We start from the raw sequence: 25,472 nt of genomic DNA, 5'->3' as shown, positions 1-25,472 counted from the left end.
GCCTGCTGTGCAGGGAATATGAAACAATACCAAGGCAATAATGCTAATAACGTGCACAAGAAACCGCTATACAAACAGCAACAACGTCAGATTAAGCCAAGAATGTAAGGAATGCACCTAACTCAGTGGTTCCCAAACTTTTTTGACCTGTGGCTCCCTTGACTTAATTGGCAGTTGGCCGTGGCTCCCCATCATGTCACTTTTTTTTTTACTGGTGGGAGAATGTAAGCACGACCTCTGGATTACTTCCAGTTTTCTCCCTGAAATTAATTGGGATGAAGCCGATGAAGTAGATTTAAAAATGTGTCTTTTTCTCTCCTACAAAAACCCTTTCCCTTCTTCTAGCTGTGGTTCACTGTTCCACTCAGAGATGCCCATAAGAAAGTGGGGGCATGGAAACCATGAAAGAAAAATAATGATGCAAATTAAAATTTCAAACAAGTTTAAAACAAAATACATAGAGACGTGATATTACATTTATTTCTATGTGCCACATACAAAGCCCAGGCGCATCAGAGCACTTCACATAACTTGGGAAATAACATACAAGAGAGAGCAAGAAGTAATAATACATAAGGCAGAATCAAAGCCAGAATGAGTAAGAATACAAATAAACACTGTTATGACAAATTATATACAACTCAACTCATATAGACGACAAAGAAGAATGTAAGAGTATTTCTCTCAGGGGAGATAAAACCATTACAAACCAGAAGGTGGGGCTGGGCGTGTCGATCGGACGAGCGCTTCCTAATCTAGTTACTGTTCCCTGGCAGACATTCTGGCTACTAGAGCTGCTCTATTCAAATAAATCGAAAATCAGACTTGGTTTTCTGTGAGGTGGGTGGGCAGGGGGTGGCATGCTGTGCAGCAACGCATTGAGAAGGGTGACTCCTGTGCATGGCACAGATATACTTTTAATGAGCTGATTTCATTTTGGTCTGTGGATTGTGATGGGAGGGCGGAAAGAGAGGTGAAGGGGAAGAGGAAATAGTGAGAGAGAAGTGTGCGTGAGAGAGATGGGGACGAACAAGGGGGCACAGGAGTGCACACATGTTCATAGCTACTGTACAAATCACAGATCTGTGAATCTTTCAAATCAGTGTGAGATTTTTTTAATGGGTGTGACACATTACGTTAGGATTGTGTGCAGTGTATGCTTGATTGGTGCATGTTGAGACCACGACTAGTGTGTGCTGTGAGCTTGTCTAGTGTGTACCTGTGGAGGGCTTGTCTCATCGGTGCAGCGGATCATGGATCAAGCAGCCTTCCCAGTGCCCTGTACTGCTTCGGCAAATACCTGGTAAAGGTGCTTGTGTAATGTGATGCTTAGAGAGCATTACTCAGGGTAAAAAACCCTTAGAGCCTTCTCTTTAAGACCCATGGGATGGTCTGAGCCATAGGCAACGCACCACCAAAAACCTCGCACAGCTAGAGTGAAGCAGAGGCCAATAGCAAGACTGGATTAGAAACCAACAGGTTTCAAGGCCTCCAGAAATGGTCTACGACGGATTTACCATGGAGGATGAGTGGATGGGTGTTTTTGTTATTTTATATGACAGAGGTTTGTACAGTGCTAAATTTTCATTGTTGTGGCATACTGCAGGAAAATGGAAACAAACTGCAGTTTGGAAGTGCACTGAGATGTGGCCATGACTCCTGGGTATGACAACAGCTTCACTCACTATCTCTGACTTAAACTAGAAAGAATTGCACAAAACTAGTTTGCTAGTGCTAGCTAGTCCATTATACAGGGATAGTTAGTAGGGGCCACCATATGCTGCCTCCTAAGCACTCTATCGATCAAAAAAGCGGGCCAATGTGCGGATATACAACTAGCATGCCGTGCAGCATGAAGGCATGGCAAAGGCAAGCCAAACTGCGCCCGTTCGTGCCTGGACATGACAAACTCGTGACGCCCCCCCCCAGCAGTCCCTGTATTTATGCTGGCTGCTGTTTCTGCACTTTGTTCATGATGTACTCGCACTCTACTCCTGTGAAGAAACAGCGCGCCGGAATTTACAATCCCTGGCCTAGTAGTGTGGAAATATACATTATTCAAAACCTGTTTCCATACACTAGGCCAGGGCTTGTAAATTCCGGTGCAGTGTTTCTTTCACAGGAGTAGAGTACGAGTACGTCACGAACAGCAGCCAGCATAAAAAAAGGGGCTGCTTGGACGTCATGAGTTTGTCATGTCCCCCTTCTTTGCAGTAAGGAAGCAAGGAGTATTACAACCAACCTGTGTAAAGTGTGAAGAAGAGGGTCCTAAGAGGCGCAGCACAACACGAGCAGCAATAACGCTCGAGGCTCGACAGACTGCTGTGCGCGGGTAAACAGAGAATACGTGAAAGCATGTTGTAAGCACGTATGGCGGCCCTGCGCTCTTGGGCCAAACCATAATTCGGGATTACACAGGTGGCATTTGTAACTCCCCCGTGTGTTGCGCTGCGTCTGGGTAATTTAAATAAGTTTGCTGCCTTCAAGCTGACCTGTGACAGGAAAGACGCATCATTTATTAATTGCGCACATTCACACAACTACAATGATTATATTAGAGAAGCTTCCTCAGCACACGTTATCTTTCCCACAACGTGCGCGGTGCCCCTGGCTACACTTAACGGCGCACCGGGTTGCCGCGGCGCCCAGTTTGGGAACCACTGACCTAACTGATGAGCAGTGAAGAAAGAGGAAGCGGAAGGGACGTCACAATATTATATACGATGGACTGTGATATGATTGGACTATAGTTGCCTTGGAGACTACCCCCCTAATGGTTCGTGGGTTGTGTAGTCTTTTGTTTAATGATTGTTGTATTACGTTTTCTTTGAACTGCTATGCAAATAAAGTGAGGAAAGATATGCATAATCCTTGCCTCCATCCTGCAATAGAATTCATTAAACTTTATTCGATCTGATTTAGAAACATAGATCATAAAAGTGTACATAAAACCAGTAAATTCTCCTTCCTAATACAATACAGTGAGAATTAATTCAAACCAGTAGGTAAAAACGGGTGTTACAAAGCCCGGTTCAGAGAAACTTCAGGTTAACAGAATCGCAAAGTTCAATGTTTCGCAAGATCAATCTCATGTACTTCGTGCAAAATACACAATAAGGGGTCCAAGTAAGATGTAACGCTCCAATACCTGACCAGTCTGCACTATATAAAACTGCAGAAAAATGAAAAATGTTTTGCACACTTCTGTCATTGGGCTATATGTGGGCTACATCTGGGTGATATTTGTGCTACATTTGGGCTCTTTTTTCTCTGGTGGCCATTTTGGGAGACTTATTTGTTATGAGGTTTCCCAATTTCCTCATTTACTGCAGCCTCGTCAGTAGGAAATGCTTTCAGTTTTTTACTTTGATTCCATCAAGAAGACATTCAGATGTGTCACACATTTGCCATAAATTTAGAATGTTAGCACTCTAGTTGTTCATTAGATCACTGTAGTAAAGCTACTGCTCACCAGGGAGTTAACTGGAAGTCTACTGCTGGTATTGAAAGTCATTGTTTCAGTCTGCATGTCAGAATTTTCTAATGAAATAGAAGAGGATTTGAGATCTCACTTAAAACATGCCCTAAATTTTCTTTCTGCAACACTAACCATAATTTCTATGGCAAAATGAACCCCCTCATTTTGTTCCTTTTTAAAATAAATGTTTTAAGTGTTACCAGTTTATTACAATCAAGATGGCTTCAGGTGTGCTATAATTTTGTCATAAGTAAGACTGTTAGCGCTCTAGTTGTTCTTTAGAACACTCTGGGATGCTGCAGTAGAACACAAAGGCATCAACGGACTGGCTGCTCCTGTTGAAATATAACAGGAAGATATTTGAGATCACACTTGAAACATGTCCTAATTTTTCTTTCTACAGCACTAACCATAATTTCTATGACAAAATGAACCCCATCATTTTGTTCTTTTTTAAAATAAATGTTTTAAGTGTTACCAGTTTATTCCAATCATGATGGCTTCAGGTGTGCCATTCTTTTGTCATAAGAAGGCTGTTAGCGCTCTCGTTGTTCTTTAGAACACTCTGGGAAGCTACAGTAGAACACAAAGTCATCAACTGACAGCTCCAGTTGAAATATAACAGGAAGATATTCGAGATCTCACTTAAAACATGTGCTAATTTTTCTTTCTGCAGCCCTAATCATACTTTCTATGGCAAAATGAACCCCCTCATTTTGTTCCTTTTTAAATTAAATGTTTTAAGAGTTACCAGTTTATTCCAATCAAGATGGCTTCAGGTGTGCCATAATTTTATCATAAGCAAGACTGTTAGCGCTCTAGTTGTTCTTTAGAACACTCTGGGAAGCTGCAGTAGAACACAAAGGAATCAACTGACAGTCTCTGCCCTTGTTGGATGTACATGTTTTACTGAGAATGCCAGATTTCATTCTCACATGACTGAGAAATATAATGTGAATTTATAGAAAATATGCTCTCAGGTTAGCCTATAGATCACCTTCCAAACCTCTGTGGGAAAAGCATGAGAAAATATTTTTCTCTCAAACATGATTCATGATGTCCCAGCAGAAGGCTTTTTCACATTGGGAAAATCACCTTAGAACACACCAGAATTCCTAAAATGAGTATGATACCATCAACAAATGATTTATAATGTAACTAAAGTCTTAAAACCTTCTATTAGCTGCAATGCTTTTTAATGAGGTGCTATCATGTATATTGGTCCCAAGATGGCTGTCAACACTTCTTGGATGAAGTGCTGACAGCCAATCAGATCTCACGATGAGATGTGTGGTTAGGCTCCGCCCAGATATATGTAATTTTGATTTTGATTTTCTCAGGAACAACTGAACAGATTGACACCATTTAAGCAAAAGGTACGAGTCTGAACTGAGGACTACCTCTTTGCCAAATTTGGTGTAATTCCGTTCAGCAGTTCGGGCTGTAGCTGTGGCTAAAAGTCCTATGGGAAATTGCATGGGGAAAAACATTTTGGGACCCCCCTTTTTTCCCAGCCCCCGCTACACGAATCAACCCGAGACTTTCAGGATAGGAGCGGACCGGAGCTGACAAAAAGTTTTGAAAATTTCGCGAAGGTTCGTCAATCGACGCCAAAGTTATTGGGAATAGAATGTACCTACTGGTGCCCGCCAGTAGGTAATATATATATAAATATATATATTACCTACTGGCGGTCGCCAGTAGGTAGATATAGTTAGGACCTATTTTCCATTGGAAATCCGCATAATTCTATTTGGAATAACTTTGGCGCCGATTGACGAATCTTCGTGAAATTTTCAAAACTTTTGGCCAGCTCCGGTCCGCTCCTATCCTGAAAGTTTCACAGTGATTCATCAAGTGGGAGCCGAGAAAAAAGGGGGGTCCCAAAACGCGTATTCCCTATGCATTTTCCCATAGGACCTTTAGCCGCAGCTACAGCCCGAACTGCTGAATGGAATTACACCAAATTTGGCAAAGAGGTAGTCCTCAGTTCAGACTCGTGCCTTTTGCTTAAATGGTGTAAATCCGTTCTGTAGTTCCTGAGAAAATTACAGTTAAAAGTACATATATATCTATGGCCTCGGGGGATCCGCGCTCCCTCCCGATCACAAGCTGAATTTTAATTGGCTGCCAAAACTCTGAATCAGGAAGTGTTGGCAGCCATCTTGTGCCTCAGTAGAACAAAGGCACAAGAAACCCCCAAGAAAAAGGTGCAAAACGCGAAAAGGGGGCAGGGTAGAAACACCCTGACCCACTAGGCCTGTTCAGGGGGTCCCACAAGGACCCCCAAGGCCCCAAAAAAAAATCTTTTCTAAAAAAAATAAAACGGGAGGATGCGCGCTGGATGCGCGCATGCTGCCGATAGAAATTTTTTGTAGCATATTTGCTACATATGCTAATTTGCCCCCCGGGCCCCAAATCCCAGGGGCATATTGAAAAATTAGGTGTGGGGGGTCCCAATCCCCCCCACACTGCCCCGGGGACCGCCACCCCCTGGGGCACTAACATAAACTAGGCAGTGGGCTCACGGCCTCCCCTGCAGCCCCGGGGATCGCCACGCCCCGGGGCTTCTTTAAAATGGGTGGGGGGCTCTCAGGCCCCCCAGCCCCAGGAACCGCCACCCCCGGGGCAACTTTAAAATAGGTGGGGGTGCTATCAGGCCCCCCCAGCCCAGGGGACTGCCACCCCACAGGGCTTTTTTAAAATGGGTTGTGGGGCTCCCAGACCCCCCCAGCCCCGGGGACCGCCACCCCCGGGGCAACTTTAAAATGTGGGAGGGGGCCATGCGGCCCCCCTCCTGGAACCGTGTACAGGCCCTGGGGACCGCCACCCCCCAGGGCCGGCTCTTGCAGTGTCCCGGGGTGCCCACCCCAGGACACTGCTGTCTGCAATGGCAGGGCATGAGCCTCGCGGCTCCCAACCTGCCATTGCAAACTGCTTTGCAGTGATGTCACTGACCATGTCATGAATGATGTAATATGTGACATCATCAGCAGTGGATTGCGGGCGCGCGAGATGTAGTTAGTACAACTAACTATATCCGAGGAATTTCAATGGTTTTGTTCGAGTGAAATGTCCACCTAACTATAACACCCCTAAAACTTATTGTTTTATCAGTGAATTTCTAAGGTTTTTTAAATGCTAATTCCTAACTATATCAGGCCTGAAACCTATGTTTTTTTCAGATATATATATATATGTATATATATATAGATATCCACCTCTAGTTTGCCTCGGGAGAGCCCGACCTTCACAGTGCAGACAGTGACAGTGTATCAGGACGAGGCATCCTGAAAACATTCCACCAACTCTTCTCTCTCTTCAAATGAAGTACACCGGCACAGGTCATCTGGTGAAAAAATCGGTTTAATTCATGGAACCCCACAGTGCAGGGGACTCACACTCCCAATGTTTCTGCTCTCACAGGATCCTTGATCACGGGACTGAATCTCTGTATTTCAAATTATCACACATGGTTCTTTTAAACACGCAGGCACATTCTTTCAGCGGTGTGCAGAAAAATTGAATTTTTCAAAACCTGGCATGGAGAAAATAGCGCTGTGTTGAAAGTCAATCTGCTCAGTAGCATGAAAGTCAAAAACGCGAAATAATTTTCTTTCCACTGACAGTTATTCCATTAATGCATAATAAGGTGTCCCAAAAGCGCATTTAGTTTGAAAGTTCCAATTACTCCTTCAAACACGACACAGCCAGCAGTGGAAGGCTTCATCTGCTTCCCTTCCTCTCCACACACGAAAACTTCACTTTTCGGCGGCAAGCAGGTCAGGCTCCCACAATATCTCTCCACCTCTAGTTTGCCTCGGGAGAGCCCGACCTTCGCAGGGCACCCAGTGCATCTGGACGAGGCATCCTGAAAACATTCCACCAACTCTTCTCTCTCTTCAAAGGATGTACACCGGCACAGGCCATCTCGTGAAAAAATCGGTTTAATTCATTGAGCCCCACAGTGCAAGGGACTCACACTCCCAACGTTTCTGCTCTCACAGGAGCCTTGATCACGGGACTGAATCTCTGTATTTCAAATTATCCCACATGGTTCTTTTAAACACGCAGGCACATTCGTTCAGCAGAGTGCACAAAATGGGAATTTTCAAAACCTGGCATGGAGAAGATAGCGCTGTGTTGAAAGTCAATATGCTTAGTAACATGAAAGTCAAAAGCGCTAAATAATTTTCTTTCCACTGACAGTTATTCCATTAATGCATAATAAGGTGTGTCCCAAAAGCGCATTTAGTTTGAAAGTTCCAATTACTCCTTCAAGCACGACACAGCCAGCAGTGAAAGGCTTCATCTGCTTCCTTTACTCTCCACACATGAAAACTTCACTTTTCGGCGGCAAGCAGGTCAGGCTCCCACAATATCTCTCTACCTCGAGTCCGACCTTCGCTTCAAACGTTGTTTGATGAATCTTCGCAAAATTTGCAAAGCTAATTGCCCACTCCCTTCAGCTCTGTGTTGAAAGATTCGGGGTGATTCGGCATGCAGGGGCCGAGAAAAAGGGGGCTCTCAAACGCTTTTCCTCTATGTTACTTTCAATAGGAAACTATAGACACGGCTACAGCCCCAATTGCTGAAAGGAATTACACCACATTTGGCAAAAAGGTAGCTCTTGGTTCAGAAAGCACTCTTTTTGTTAAATGGTGTAAATCCATTTAGTAGTCCTGAGAAATTTAATTTTAAATATTTCTCAGGTATACAACTTGCGACATGGAGGATCCATGAATCCTCCCGCTCTCGTGCCGGCAATCTGATTGGCTGCCAAAGCCATCTTGTGACTCAGTTGAACCGAGTCACAAGGAAAAAAGTAAAAAAATGTTAAAATTGAGAAAAGTGGACAGGGAAGAATCACCATGACTACCCAGGCCTGCTCACGGACCCCCATGGCCAAAAAAGCATTTTTATTTTTTTAGATTTGGTGTTGGAACTGTAAATCCAGCCCCCAAAAAAATATGAAGAGTGGTCTCCAGGGCTTTGTTTTCTTTAAGCCCCCCGGCGTGCCAGGTCCCTGGGCCAATCAAAAATGATTTTGTGGGATCGGGCATGTGCCCCCTTACTTATAAAGAAGAAAGAAAGAAAGAAAGTGGCTGGGCCCGAGGGATGGGGTTCCATGGGCCAAAATCTGCCAGGGGAGGGGGAAGCATGGCCCCCTCCCATTTAAACAAAAAAAAAAACAAAGGCTCAGCCCCGTGGGATGGGGTCCCCAGGGCAGAAATTGGCCTTTTTTGATTGTTAAAAAAAAATGGGTCAGGCCTCAGGGGATGTGGTCCCCGGGGCCCAAAATGGTAAACGAATGGGGGGGGGGGGGGAGAAACAGCCACCCTTCCTAATATTAAAACAAAAAAACTCACCAGAGGCCCTGCCCCCTTTCTCCAATACTCTGCAAACGAGCCTCCTGGTGTGCTCTTGGTTGGGGGATGAAGTCTCATTCGCTGCTGAGGGTCCTTAGGGGCCAGCTAGTCCACCTGTTACCTCCAGTAAGTCCCACACAATGGGATTGCAGAGAGGTGGGCGAAGGCCACGTCCCTTTTTCCACAACTCTGCAAACAAGCCTCTCGACGTACTGCTGGTTGGGTGATGAAGTCCCCTGCTTGTTAAAAAATGAAAGGTTCTAGGGACGTTATAGTTACGAATTAGCATTTAGAAAACCTTAGAAATTCACTGAAAAAACATTATAGTTAGGCTGACATTTCACATGTACAAAACCTGTGAAATTCAGCCGCTATAGTTAGATGATCTAACAATAACTGACACCCCCGCATGCACTGCTGAGGATGTCCCTTATTACATCACTCATGACAAGGTCAATGACATCACTGATAGTGATGTCACATACCCAGTGGCTAGACATTTTAGCAAGGAACACCTTAGCAATAGGGACCTCTGGACTTTTTTTTGCATTGACCATGTGTCTGTCAATCCAATGGGAGGTGACATAATTTCAAGACTCAGGAGACTTGAATCACACTACATAATTAATTTACAAACGAATGCCCTGCAAGTCATGAATAGTAGCGAGGGACTGTCGGTTCACTTGGGGGAGTGATCAGTTATTTATCTCACCGGACTGTGGCAGGAAGGACTTCATTAGTAGACCCTCCCCTCATGATGTTTCCATTCCCTTCTCTTCTTTCCTTTCCTTCTTTTTGTATTTAGCCTCTTATCCTTTAATTGATGAATTTGTTATTCTCACTTTCTTCCTTCCCCTCTTATGGTTACATAGGACACAAAAGAAGTCTACATTACTTTTCAGCGCCAAGATTCAAATAATTCAATTGCACCAGTTTAGGTGATGCAGGTGACACAAGTCCATACAGGGCAATAAAATAATGGATGTGAGTATATAGTGGACCAATATGAATTATGCTTGTTCATTATTATTGATACAATAGAACATTGGTGTAGTAACACACACACTGACATTGTAATCGCTGAAAAGGTTGCATCGATTGTATATAACATCATGTTAAGATGTCACCACAATGAAAATAATAAGTGGATTTTCCTGCCCGTTTTTTATGTTGATGAATATATGTATGATAAATGATGGCCACTTCTGGCGCACCCGATGACACAGAGAAAGGCGACTGCCGAAATGCGTTTTCACACTAGTTCAAAAACATAATAAAAACTACGAACTCACCCCAGCAAGTGCCTCTCATTGGGATTTATTGCCTAAAGGGACTAGGGAGCTACTATATATATATCCCTGGGGCTGTGGGAGCCCTCGCTTCATTTAAAAAAAAATGTTCGTCTGGAGTCACGCTGGGTGCACGAATCTGGCCCAAAAGTTTTTTAAAATGCTTTTTTTTGCTCTGGGTGTCTCTGTTGGACCCCCTGACCAGGCCTAGGGGTTCAGGGTGTTTTTATCTTGCCCTCTTTTCTTCTTTTTAATTGTTCCTCTCGCCTTTTTTCTTCTCCCTCGGTACCGAGTCACAAAATGGCTGCCAACACTTCCTGGTTTAAAGTGTTGGCAGCCAAACAGAGGCAAGCTCGTGCTCGGGAGGGCTCAGCCAATCAGATCTCACAATTCTCAAATATCGATATCTGCAAATCTTAAATATCTCAAAAACTACTGAACAGATTTACACCAGTTAAAAAAAAGCCTGCAAATTTAGTGTCATTCCGTTCAGCAGTTCAGGCTGTAGCCATGTCTAAAGTTTCCTACATAAATTAACATGGAGAAAACACATTTTGGAACCCCTATTTTTCTCGGCTTCCGCTTGACGAATCACCACGAAACTTTCAAGATAGGAGTTGACCTGAGTGGCAAATCAAAAAACGCTTTTCCTATTGAAACTAGGTTCTAACTAGTTCTACCTACTGGCTACTGCCAGTAGGTAATATATATATAAGTGTATATTATTTTTTTTTCACTGAAAAATAAAAAGGTTACAGGGACGTTATACTTAGGCTCAGATTTCACTCGTACAAAACCATTGAAATTCAGCAGTTATAGTTATCTAAGCTAACTATAACTTACGCCTCCAGTGCACTGCTTATGACTTCACATATTAGATAACTTATGACATGGTCAGGGAAATCACTAATGACATCTCAAATGACATCAATTATGACATCTCTGATGACATCATCTACATTATCACTCACACCCCATACAACCTCTCATAGGTTCACTCACAAACCACACAACTACTCACAGTAACCCCTCATGTTACCTCCAGTAAATCCCACACATCAGAATTGATGAGAGCTCATGGGAGGCCTCGCTCCCTTTCTCCATTACTCTGCAAATGTACCACCTGGCACACTACTTGTTGGGGGATGAAGTCCCCTTTCATGCTAAGGTTCCTTGGTGGCCAAGAACCCCTCCTGTTACCGCCAGTAAGTCCCACACTGCAGGACTGCTCAGAGCTCATCTGAAGCCCACCCCCTTTTTCCACCACTCTGCAAATGTGCCTCCTGACACACTACTGGTTGGGAGTGGCTGCCCAGATGAAGCAGTCGTTTTTTGCTTGCTCCCTCCTGGCGGGAGCAATTTGAGTTTCCCTGCCCACAAGAACATGGGCAGGAGAACTTTCCCACCACACTAGAGCATTGTAAAGCTCCTGCTGGCAGGAGCACACATGCCTTCCCTATCTGCTCTCTTTTGGACAGGGAAACTGCTATGTCCTGGGAATGGGCTCCTCGGGATGTGTTAGTGAGCTGGTTCTGGGGTGCTGGAGGGTGCATCCCCCTTCCCTTTCAATTGGTGTGTTGGCCCTGGGGATTGGGTCCCGGAAGACTTCTCAGGCTCAGGGAGGGGACCACATGCTCACCTCCCATTTCTAATGATGTCAGCCTTGGGGTATGGGGTCCCCTGTGTCTCCCAGAATCTTGGGAAGGTGGGCATGCACACCTCCCCTTAATATTAAATAGCTAGCACTGCCCCCTAGGCCCTGGCCCGCTCTAGGTACCATGTGGTTTTAAAAAATACATCTTGCGATGGATTCATGGATCCTCTGCAAATTTGCTCAAAATGTAAAAAAAACTTAGGGCCCAAGAGCAGGGGTCTGTCTGGGACATCAAGCCTATGGGGGAGGGGCATCTCAACTTTGTCCTCTTAAATCTACATTCTCTTATTTTAACAGGACTTGGGATGCCACCACATCTTGTACCGCTAGGTGTACCCTTGGACCTCTTCATGAAAAACAAATCAGTGCCGCCACCAGAGCAGCCAACCATCAAATACATCTTTAAGGAAATGAAAAGCTTTCAGCAGTGATGTCATTTGAGATGTCATAAGTGATGTAACTTACCATGCCATCTGTGATGTAATATGTAAGGTCATAGGCAGCGCATGGCAGGAGCGTAAGTTATTGTTAGCTCACGCAACTATAACTTATGAATTTCACTTGTTTTGTACGAGTGAAATGTGAGCCTAACCATAACGTCTATGTAACCTTTGGTTTGTTCAGTGAATGTCTATGTTTTTTAGACTGTTTCCTAACTATAATATCCCAGTAACCTTTAGTTTTTTCAGTGAATTTCGATGTTTTAAAAAAATATATATTTCCTGTCTGTAACCTGTAAACTTGGAAAAATGAGTCAGTGAGTGAGAGCAACATCTCAGTGAGTGTGTGACTCAGTGTGTGAGTGTCTAAATGGGTGTGTGACTGGGTGGGTGAATGTCTGAGTGGGTCTGGGTGTACCTGCATAAGTGTCTATCTAGGTATATGAGTGGGTATGTGAGTGTCTGACTGGGTCTGTGAGAGAGTCCAGGAGTGTCTCAGTAGATGCATGAGTGCCTGAAGTAGTGCCTGAGTGTGTCTGTGAGTGGCTGCATGAGTATTTGAGTGAGCCTGTAAGTGAATGCATGAGTATCTAGGTGGGTCTGTGAGTGAATGAATGAGTGAGTGAACATATGAGCGGTCTGTGAGTAGGTACAGGAGTCTCTGAGTGGGTCTGTCAGTGGGTGTATGAGTCTCTGAGCAGGTCTGTGACTGAATGTGTGTGTGTTTAAGTGGGTCTGTAAATGTGTGCGTGGACATCTGAGTGGGTCTGTGAGTGGGTACAAGAGTCTCTGAGTAGATCTGTCAGTAGGTGTGTGAGTCTCTGAGTGGGTCTGTGATTGAATGTGTGTGCATCTAAGTGGGTCCATAAGTGAATCATTGAGTGTCTGAGTGGGTTTGTGAGTCATTGTGTGAGACTCTGAGCTGGTCTGTGAGTGGGTGCATGAGCCTCTGAATGGCTCTGAGAGCAGGTGTGTGAGTCTCTGAGCGGGTCTGTGAGTTGGTGCCTAAGTCTCTGAGTAGGTCTGTGAGTAGATGAGAGAGAGTATGAATAAGTGGGTTCATGAGTGTCTGACTGTCTCAGTTCATCTGTGAGTGGGTGCATGAGTGTCTGAATGGGTCTGTGAGTGGTTGTGAGAGTGGATGCATTAAGTCCTGAGTGTGTTCTGGCTATTTTCTGCTTATTTCCTACCTTTTTTCTGCTAGTTTTTGACCTTTGTTTTGCCTTTTTTTGTTAGTTTCTGACCTCTATTTTCCCTCTTCCTGCTTGTTTCAGGCCTCTATTTTGCCTCTTGCTACTCATTTCTGATCTCTATTTGGCCTCCTTCTACTTGTTGCTAGCCTTTATTTTGCCTCTTTCTGCTTGTTTCTGACTTCTAGCTTGCTTTTTTCTGCTTGTTGCTGATCTCTATTTTCCTGTGTTTTTCCTCATTTCTGACCTTTATTGTGTATCTTCTTTCTTGTTTCTGACCTCTATTTTGTCTCTTTGTTAAAGCAATGTTTCCATCTGTTTTCCAACATGCATATTTGCATGCAGGCAAACAGATGAAAACTCTGCTTTCTGCAAGCCGGATCTGTTGGACTGCAGCTTTCAAAATGCGTAGTTATGTTTGCTTTTCATCTCCCACCAAGCAAAAACAAACAGCTACCTCCCAAGGGTGGGCACCTCGGAAGGTATCAGGAGCCATGGACAATAAATGGCCCAGGAGGCAGCATGTCCCAGTAATAGAGCCCAGGGGAGTTAGTGGTCCACGGGTCACCATGGGGGACATGCAGGCCCTGCTGAATTAATTTGACCTGCTTTGTCCTGGGGAGGATGCGATCCCCAGGCCATACGTGAGCTCAGTGGGACCCCCACTGTCATGTAGTTCCTATAAATCTACATAGGATCTGCATGTTTAGACAACATAAGCTGTAAGACTGGTGACTAGACTGATTCCAAACACCCCCACCAGATATGTTCGCCTGTATACCAGCTAGCTCACAGTGCCACTATGAACTCCTCTTACCAAGGAGAAAATAATTTCGGGCAACTCTCGAACATGACAACCTTGATCCCTCAGGGATCATGGAAATATTACAGTAGTACTATTTAGACGTTTATTAGTTTAGACGTTTTCAATAAGCGTTTATTGAGCCAGTGTCATTCTAGTTTAAAATATGTGTGCTGCAACAACAATAAGACAGAAACAGATATAAACAATTATAAGCATCAAAAGAGTAAATCTATGGTAGATTTCTACCATATTGCTAAAACAATAAATATATGCTGGTATATAGATACATGACAGGAAATATACGTACTCCGACGATGCTAACCCTAAATAGATGTATCAAAATGTACCTAACATGTATGTAGGTGTAGAGCCAAGAATTCCCTTAGGAAAAAGCCAAACCCATTACCTGGTGTGAGAAAATGAAATACCCCATCTTGGTATCGAACAGACACCCTGAAAGGGGCTTGAGCACCTGCGTGCAGGAACCTCAGCGTCTCGTGTCAGTGTGTCAGCATGGAAGTCTTTCTCCTCTGCCTGTCCCAGCAAAGATATGGTGCTTATATATACAAAAAAGGTACTCTCACAGGTCCTACCTTGCAGTGTCATGTCGGCTGAGGATGGCGATGGTGATGAACCTTATACACAGTTATTATGCAGAGATGGTAGTCCTGCTGTGGTTCTGAGAATCCTCATGCATAATAAATGAGGCTAGTTTTTGGGGAAAACCACACAACTTTTATGGAGCACCTAACTAGGTAAAAGGTCAGCACTAAAAACTGTTATGTAGTACAATGGAAGGGTAAATGTAGGTAAAAGGTTAGGAGACTATCCAGGCCTATTTTGGGGTACATTGCGATTCATAACACCACATACATATTATAAAGTGTCGCGGAGAGGTGGTGGTCACAGAGGCGTTCATAAGCCATAGAAGGGGTCCCGTGCACACCCCTACTTTATGTAATTGCTCATGCTCCCAGGACCAGGCCCACCTGGGGGCTTAACATTTAAGAAGCACAGGAGCTTGTGCTTCTTTTTTTGTCGGGCACTGAAGATCTTGCACGTCTATTACAGAAAACCCTTTAAAAATGCTTTTTTGCTTTGTGGGGGTCCCTGACTTCCCCAAGAGACCTATCCGTCAGGGTATTCCTACCCTGCCCCCTTCTCTATTTTTAATATTGTTTGTTTCCAAAATGTCTGCAAACACTTCCAGGTTGAAATGTTGGCAGCCAATCGCATTTGAGCACAGGGACTGTTGGATAGTCCGAGGATCCACGTCCCTAGATATAAAAATTAGCTTTTTTAAATTTCTCCAAACTTACTTAATGGATTTACACCAAATAACCATGACCACTCTTTTTGGGCCAAGAACTATCTTTCTGTTAAGTTTAGTGTAATTCAATTCAGCAGTTCAGGATGTAGTCATGTTAAATATTCCCTATGAATATGAACATAGGAAAAAAAAATGTTTACCCCCTTTTTTCTCAGTCTCTGCTTGGAGGATCATCCCAACACTTTCCATGTTCAACATGACTCAGTGTGACACTATTTTTGGAAACATTTGTGAAGATTCATCAAGCAGTGCCAAACATGTGGGCAATTAAAAAAACGCTTTTCCTATGGAAACATAGTTCTAACTATAACTACCTACTGGTCACCAGCCAGTAGGTGATATATATATGTATATACATACATATTCATATGAGAATAAAAGTAGGAAGGCATGCTTTCTTACTTTTAAATAACTATCTTTTTTCTAGCGGTTTAGCGGGCAATAACTCTACCAAATGAGTTTTCATACGAAAAAAACATGGGTTGCAATGATATGAACTAAAAACTATCTGAAGGTTTAATCACAGCCTGTTTGTCTTAGGTTTCCAATCAACAATAAATCACCACAAATTCATCTTGGGACCTACCACAAGCTGACTCTGTTATTTTTCAAAGAGCAATGTCAAAAGTACTTTTTTCTGCAGAGACAGAGTAAATATGAAAAACAGAGCTCCACTGAGCTTACACCAGGGTGCCATTTCTTTTTATGCCTCTTTTTTGGCTACTGTTTCCATGCCCGAGGAATACGCAGTGAGTGATGCAGCCTGTGGGAGAGAAAAAAAGCCCTTGCAACATGCTGCTTCTCCTTTTGTGTGTACAGATTTCTGTTATTTTAACAGGGGAAAGGACCTCGAAAACGGCCATGACAACAATACTACTAATTATCTTCTAATTTAATTAATTGTCCTATAAAGTACCTCTTTTGATTGCCACGGTAATATTGCGGAATGAGCCCTTGCTTGTAAACAAAAGACAACGGGTGGGAACAAAAATGCTTTCTATATTCGCTATTAATCTAAACATCAGAATCATTTAAATAGAATGCCTAGGTTCTAAGGGTTTGCAGGAATGCGTGGAAAAAATAAACAGTGAATGTATTAGTCTAGATTCTTGTGCAAACAAAGATACACAGAGGCATATTTATAAGCCCCTATTGCCACCACAACTTCACTTTCAGTAACGTTGTGATGGCGATAGGGGCATTGCCTTATTTACAAGGCAGTGTTAAGCCACACTGTATTTAGCGTGAAAGGGGTGGGCAATGGGTGTCACGGTGCGCTTCCACTGCAACACCCATTGGTTTTGACACTGTCTCCTATCTACAAGGGCAGTGTAAATAGGAGGCAGCACCAAAATTAAAATCAGGTAAAACCTTGTCTTAAACAGGCAAAACGAGGAGAAATGCTTTATTCCTCCTCCTTTTTGCTGTTTTCAAGGCAGCACACATGGAAACAGCAAATTGCCTATGATTGTTTATGTGCAGAAAGGTCCCCCTTCCTGCACATAAACCATCGTTTTAAAAAAATACTGTTTTGCAACTTCTATCTGTGCTGCATTAAGCAGCACACATAAAAGTTACAAAACAGCATTTAAAAATTGTTTATGTGGAGGAAGGGGGACCTTCCTGCAGATAAATAATCTTCCCCCCAAATGCAGACACCCTTGTGCAAGGGTGCCCATATTGGCACTAGGCAGCTGAACTCAGGGCCAGTGCTAGGGGAATCGCAGGGGTGCGCCTCATTCTTGTGAATACCAGCCAGGAGTGTGTCGTACTTTGAGGTATTTGTGGAAAAGTGAATGAGAAGTCAAAATCTGGGGTTGAACGTTAGTGAATGAGCACAATGTGGACCCTCCCCATATGTCACCTAGTTTAGTGATCCTCAGTAGGTCCCGTTTGCAGAAACCCTCTAGTCGTGTTCTAGCCAGCAACCTCGACAGAGAGTGTTCTGGCCCATTAGGCAGCCATCCCAATCCATGATATGATAGGCCCCTCAATATAAAAAATATTACCCTTGTAAACGCAGGGATTGCAAGAGGGAGAAAATGCCTAAACCCATCTAGACCCATTCCTCCAAGCTCCAGTTGGTATGCTGGATCGTTCCAACTGCCGAACAGTCAGTCATTTATAACCAGAAGATGGGATGATCACTAGCAAAGGCAAACCTCCACTGCAGCAATTCTGTAAACCGATCAGTGGCATTGAGCATGGGCAATTCAGGGGATGGCGGTGAACTCTGCTCCGCCAGTTGAGTTTGCAGAGTTTCCTCAACTCTGCGCTGCGCTGGAGTGGAGCTCGGCAAAAGAACTCTGGGACAGATTTACAAGCCCCTTGCGCTACTTTTGAGTCACTTTTAACATGGCGAAAGTGACGCAAAAGTGGCGCAAGAGGCTTGTAAATCTGCCCCTCTGATTCCACTGCGTAGCGGTTTGTCCCTCCGCCCACCCCTTAGTGGTCTTCTCCATTCATTGTTCCCAGAGCTTCCCCGGCAGAAGGGATTCTTAAGCTAAAGCCCGTGGGAGGGAGCGGGGCTAAGTAGGAGTAAAAGGCGGGAAAGTAACCAGGCCAGATGTTGCACCGGCCTAGCAAAGATGATTGGATGTAGTAGGGCAGGGTGGATTATCATTGGATCTGCTGGGGCCCAATTTTCTTGTTTACCGTTTATCTCCAAGAACCCACTCTGGTCGATTGAACCTTTTTACCTGCCCAATAGCGTGGAGGGAGTAAACACAATTATCAGAGAATGCTTTCCACAATTTGACATAATTAAGGACTCGAGACCCAATCTCTAGTGTTCTCGGGATTTTATTATCAACATAAACATCTGCAGATAAAGGCACCTCAATACAAGGCACAACAGGTAAATAGGCACTAACACAAATGCTACTCTACGAAGAATCCGCATATGACTAAATATAAACAGAAGTACAAACTCTAAAAGCATGAGGTAGATAACTACCAAGCCAATGTCGATATTAGGAATCATGAAACCAAAGCATCTCTGTCCCTACTCTATGCTAGATGGCATCCCTACTTAGCGTTCCCTTGAGACCCAAGAAATCATGAAAAGGTGTCAGAAGTGAAACTCCCTAAGAAGTCTTCACTTAGTGAGAGTTCGATCTAAAATACTCCTTCTAGCTCCTCGCCCACCTCTTCTCTCTACTCTGGGCTACTCTGTTCTGCTCAACCCTCGGGGCGCTGTCCCTAATACGAAACCCCAAAACATAGACCACGCCCTCTGGCACACCTCCTCGATCAGGTCTTCTTCCAGTACTTTTCCGTCCCGTGCTGTCCATCTTCCATCGTCCATCAGCTTGGCCTTGAGTCCCAGACACCGTCGACCCGAGGAGTCGCGATTGGCACATTCCAGTGCACTCCCATGTCTGGCTTTCTCCATAATTCAACTCTTAGACAAAGACCTTTTCTACTAACGAACCAACTGTCCTTGCACCTGCGGTGAGATCATGGGATGGAGAAATACTTCGCATCTTTTAACTTTGCGATTTACTGCGGCCTAAAACTTCTAACGAAATGAATCATTGCGGCCTACCGCATTCAGCTAACATAAGGAAATACCAGGCCTCTTCCCTAACGATATATGTGCCTTCAGGCCTCTACCGGGTTAAACACACTATTAAATCACATCCTAAGCCTTAGTACTTTTACTTTCACATACATGAATAAACGACCTACATGAGTTACTTCAATCGGGTTACACGTTAGCCTAATACATTGCATTAAACAAGAACTAATTATTATGCATTTCACCGAATATATTCACAATGCAGTTTCACATTTCTAACACTTCTATGTTACGATATAACTGATACATTTGCTTAATACATGGTATACGATACATCTGAATAGGCATTGATTATGTGCGGGTGCCGACTAACAGTGAATATAATGCACCCCTACAATTTTCGAACCTTTAGGCGTTACATCAGTTCCCCCCTTTGATGACAACTGTCATCACACCACCACTCTCATTCCTCCTGGAATGAAGCTGATCTAAACTGCAGTTGCTACAATCCCACCATGTCGGATCCCTTCCATTCTTTTAAGATTCTGATATTGACGGTCCTGCAATCTCGCCATTCTCTGCTCATTCGCTCTGAGGGCTCTTTCGGCTCTATTCCCTCTGCACCATTTCCATGCTCTTACGAGTCCCCACAAACAGATCACACATACCACTGCAATTATGATAGGCTTCAACACAGATCCAAGAAATCCCATCCCCAAATTCGCAAACCAAGTTCCCACGTGACCAAATCCTTGACCAATCTTTTCCCACACATTCTCTTCTGTCAGATCTTGTATCTCTTTGTGAATTGTGGTAATATTGACAATGTATTTCTCCAGATCCTTACTATTGTCTGGAATATACGTGCAACATTCTTGAACCTTCAACAATTTACAGACTCCGCCCTCTTTTGCCAATAAGACATCTAACGCAAGGCGATTCTGCAAAACCATATTCCGTATCGATAACATTTCTCCATTCACCAACAACAGTGACCTCGCCAAATTCATTGCCAATTCATCCACTACTGTCGCCAACATTCTTATTTTCATGTCATTCAGGACCACACCCAAACTAGGTATAGTCGCTCCATATATATCACCAATCACTACTCCTGCACTCACAGCTCTATGCACTTTAGAATGATGTCCCGTCTCTAGCATCTTCAAATCCTCAGCATGATAAATCTTTGGGAAGATGATAGCCAAGTAACATGAACCATACCAATTCGCAGGCAATCTCACATAGGCATTCTTCCCACATACAAAGTACACTGTCGGAATCACCTGTCCCGGAGCTTGCAAGAAATTCTTAGCAGAGTCCTCCATGGTAAAAGTATGATCACACATACTCTGTCCCACTGGAACCTTCTCATAATAGGTTTGAGGACGAGCAATACACAACTTCCCCTTCTGTACTTCATCTAATGCAATCGGTCCATAACTTCCCTTAGATCTGTGCAATCTCTCCTCATCCGTCCAATCCACTGGACTATCTCCTGTATTTCGTGTTTGAGTCAGTTTTCTGTATCTATCCTCTATCTGAGCTATGAACTTCTTTTCTGTCTCGGACAACCAGCATGTCAAATTATGTCTATGAGCATAAGCTGTATCTAGCTTCACAGTTGGTATGAAATACTTCAGAAGCCTATCTTCTGACTTGTAGTAATCATACCTATTCAAATGCTTATATGCTGGCACTTCAGGAAGTACTGTATCATAATTTGAAAAGAAATACTCAAACTGTCTCCGGTCATAAAACAAACTAAGCAATAAGCTACAAGAAATCCCATATGTCAATGGAAGATGATGATACCTAATACCTTCGTCTACTGAAGCAGCCAACTGCATGCACACATAGCAATCCTTCGCATCCATCGCATCAACATACTCATACAACAGCTTCGCATAAGCATTGAGTTTGAAATCAGCTCGAGACAAGTCTATATGGAACATACGACTCTCCTCAAGCGTCTGAGCTCTCTGATCTCTACCAGTGACCCCTCCCTGTCTCGGAGTGGTAGGTGTGGGTGTTCCCTGAACCTCCCCCTCCTGTCTATGGGCCACCATGTATGAAGTTACTACTACTGCAAATATAACGGCTATCACTACCCCTAACAATGTGCCTATCACTATTTTAGCCCTACGGTGTGTATTTCCAGGTTCCGCCATCTTGGAAATGTTCTCAATGTTTAGTACAGTCTCTGTTAACACAACTCTCTTTTTCATCCAGCAATGCTCAATTCAGCTACTCTCTTCAACCGGGGGAACCTCTAGCAAAGTCCAATTACTTATCTTTTCGGTCTGAAAGACTTCCTTAACTCTTCCTTGCCCTCCAACGGAAAATCCCTAAATTTATTCTTCTTCCACTCGGGCCTAGGTTTATCTTCTTTTCAACTATATACGCCAAATTTTCAATCAGTCTAGAATAACTGTGGGTCCCAACAGCTGTAGGACCCCTTGCAAGATTTCGAGTTTAAGGATTGTCAGTTCTTGGGGAGCTGGTATAACTGCAAAAGTCGGGAAGTCCAGCGTTTCCAAAATCAGACCACGGATGCTGCTCAGAAGTGGCGGATTCGGAATATTGATGGTCAAGATTCCTTCGATCTCCAATCCTGGGATCTTCAACAACACTTCTACTCTCGGAAACGGCGAATTGCTGACCAGTGTGATCGATCTCAGCCGTCCCGTGGCCAGTAAACCTGTCATCAGTCACTAAATATGCCCACTCTGGTGAGGCGTACTTCTGGCACGGCACTCTTGTTCTTTTCGATCGCCTCAAAGCACCTTGGGGTTGATCTTCGTCACCTTGTTCTGCTTCCGATTCTTCAGAAACTGGGGCGAGATCTGTTCTTGGTGCCGATCTCAAGTTTACCCGTCTTTGACTCACGGGCCAAACCCTTTCTGCTTCGGTGGCACCCCCAGTCTCCCTACTGGTACCCTGTGCACTGCTTTCTCCTTCTGCAGGATTTGACTTGGCACTGCCCTCTGCAGCTCTTTCTTCTCCTGCTTCCGAGTCAGCTTCTGTGTTACTTTCACGTTCTCTTTCGGCTTGGTTTAGTGCACAACCAGCTGCGTCAGCAACCCCCACAGCTTGACTTGCCCTCTCAGATGGCTCTGCCACCTCAGCTGGGTTTTCGTTCTCGAGAGGGGCCGTTTCTTCCAAGGGTGCCGGAACTCTACGGGTATGGGAGGCGTGTATCCAGTTCGGAAGTCCTCCACACTTCACTGCTGTATTCGTGATCAATATTACCTGGAATGGTCCGCGCCAGCGAGCATCCAGACAAATCTTCCTCACGTGTTTGCGCACCAGTACCCAATCTCCTGGGCACAAGTCGTGGCACAGGTCACTTACAGCTGGAACCGTTGCTGTCTGCACCTGCTGAGACACAGAACGGACCACGTCAGCCAGGCCTTTACAATAGTCCAGTATCATATCATCAGTGATATTAATCAAAGCAGTAGCCGGTATTGCTGGCAAGCGCATCGCCCTTCCCATAAGGATTTCGTGGGGTGATCATCCAGTCCTCCTATCAGGGACACTACGGAGACTCAAAAGAACCAAAGGTAATGCATCTGGCCACTTCAGGGATGTCGAAGAACACACTTTTGCCATCCTGGCCTTCAAAGTCCCATTAACTTGCTCCACAATCCCAGAAGCCTCTGGTCGGTAACTACAATGCAATCTTTGATCTACATTCAAGGCAGCACAAAGCAGCTTCATGATTTCACTGTGGAAGTGCGTTCCCCTATCTGATTCAAAAGAGGTCAGGAAACCGTACCTCGGGATTAATTCCCTCAATAGTAACTTAGCTACTGTGAGTGTGTCACACCTACGTGTCGGGTAAGCCTCCACCCACCTGGAAAAGACACATACTATTACTAATATGTACCTCAACCCATTACACTTCGGCATCTCAATAAAATCCAGCTGCATCCTATTAAAGGGACCACCTGACCTACCTATGTGACTCAACGTCACAGCGGTCCTCTTTCTTATATTCATCTGTTGACATGTGACACACCTCTGGCACACGGCTTCAGCCACTGTCCGAAACTTGGATTGTACCACGTCTGACGAAACACTCGCATCATTGCGTCCCTGCCAAGATGCACAGCACCATGTATCAACCTCGCCATGGGGTTCAACAAACATTCCGGTAACACAGCTCGTCCATCACTCGAAATCCATACATCTACATCGCCCTTCTCACATCCAGCTCTTATCCAGCTGTCCCGCTCCTGATTAGAGACTCCATCTTGCAACTGTTTCAGTTCCTCCCATGAGTCTGCCATAGCTAACATCACATCATAATCTGTTATCTCTTCGCTTTCCACAACATAGCTCTCGGTAAAATTGCATCCCTGCTCTGCACAAAATCGAGCAACTTCGTCTGCGTAATTATTACTCAATGACACAAAATCATTTCCTTTAGTGTGTGCAGAACATTTAACAACAGCAATTTCATCTGGGCCTTGCAATGCTTCCAACAATTGTCGTACATAGTCCCCATTTCTGATGGGTGAACCAGATGTCATGAACCGTCTTTGGGACCATAGCTGTCCGAAATCATGAACTACACCAAACCCATATTGGCTATCCGTGTAAATCGTTACACGGATCTTATCAGCGGCCAAACAGGCACGGGTCAAAGCAATAAGCTCAGCCACCTGTGCAGAGTATACTCCTTCTAAACAAGCGGCTTCAACCACCCCTGTGATGGTACACACAGCAAACGCTGCTTTCAGTCGACCAACACTGTCTCTTAAACATGAACCGTCCACAAAGAAAATCTGATCCGAAACTGGGAGCGGTTCATCGACAATGTCGGGTCTCGGTTTGGTGCATAGTTCAGTCACATCGAGACAATCATGGTCCTCACAATCTTCATCTACATCTACATTTGGAGTAGGCAACAATGTAGCAGGATTTAAAACAGAACACCTCTTCAGAGTCACATTGTCTGCAGCAAGGATGACTTGCTCATAACGAGTCAGTCTATTATTCATGAGGTGCTGTGTTTTAGTCCTAGTCATCAACAATTCAACAGAATGTGGCACATGAACAGTAAGCGGATGACCCATCACAATGCTCTCACATCTTTCGATACTGACACCTGTTGCAGCAACGGTCCTGAGACATCCGGGCAACGCAGAAGCTACTGGATCTAAAGTAGCTGAAAAATAGGCAACTGGTCTACGGACACCTCCGTGACTCTGAGTCAACACTGCTAATGCACAACCTTCCTTTTCGCAACAGAATAAAGCAAATGCCTTGTTATAATCTGGCATTCCCAAAGCTGGTGAACTGCATAAAGCTTCTCTCAGCCTCAAGAATGACTTTAAGCAGTCTTCGTCCCATGGTACCGGATCATTCACATCCTTTCGCGTCAGCCGCTGTAAGGGCTTCGCTTCAAAGGAAAAGTTTGGGATCCACTGGCGGCAATAGCCCACCATTCCCAGAAACATTCTGACTTCCCTCTGGGTCGAGGGAACTGGCATTCTCAGAATCGCATCAATGTGATCTGGTGACACCTTCCTCTTGCCTTTCTCAATTCGGTGCCCCAAATACTGTACCTCACTCAAACAGTATTGCAGCTTGTGTGGAGACACCTTGTGACCATTCTCTCCTAGGTAGTTCAACAGAGCAACAGTATCAATCCTGCAGACGCAACGAGCAGGTCGTCAATGTATTGCACTAAAACAGAGTTTTGTGGCAACACCAGACCCTCAAGGTTCTTCTTCAAGATCTGATTAAAGATAGATGGGCTGTCTGTATACCCCTGTGGGATACGACACCATGTTAGCACACGACTTTCCAGCCGAAATGCAAAAAGAAATTGGCTTTCTTCATGTAGGGGAATCGAGAAAAAAGCTTGACACAAGTCAATCACTGTGAACCATTCAGCTTCGCAGGGGATCTGAAATAGGATCACAGATGGATTTGGTACCACTGGACAACATGGAACAACTATTTCATTTATTTTTTGCAAATCTTGCAAAATCCTAAATTTCCCACTTGGCTTCTGTAGTCCCATGATAGGCGAATTACATGGGCTACCCATAATCTCCATTAGTATTCCCTGCCTGATCATAGACTCAATCACAGGTTTAATCCCTGCAATAGTTTCAGGAGATAACTTATACTGGGGTGTCCTTGGAAACTCTACGTTCGGTTTAATCTGGATTTTCACTGGGTCTACTCCCTTGACTAAACCAATCTCCTCTCCACTAAGGTCCCATACGTCGATAGACACTGAGTCCCTCAAGTCAAGTGGAAGCTCCTCCACCGTTAATGCTGGATACATTTCCACACACACGCGCTGATTTGCAACCTTAAAGGTCGCGTCATCGTCTCTCGTTTCTACCTCCACTCCTTTCGGGGTACAGTAGATCGT

The sequence above is a fragment of the Triturus cristatus genome, chromosome 5_1 (genome assembly GCF_964204655.1).
Source record: "Triturus cristatus chromosome 5_1, aTriCri1.1, whole genome shotgun sequence".
NCBI classification, from domain to species: domain Eukaryota; kingdom Metazoa; phylum Chordata; class Amphibia; order Caudata; family Salamandridae; genus Triturus; species Triturus cristatus.
The sequence above is the reverse complement of the archived record's forward strand: the minus strand, read 5'-3'. Positions refer to the sequence as shown.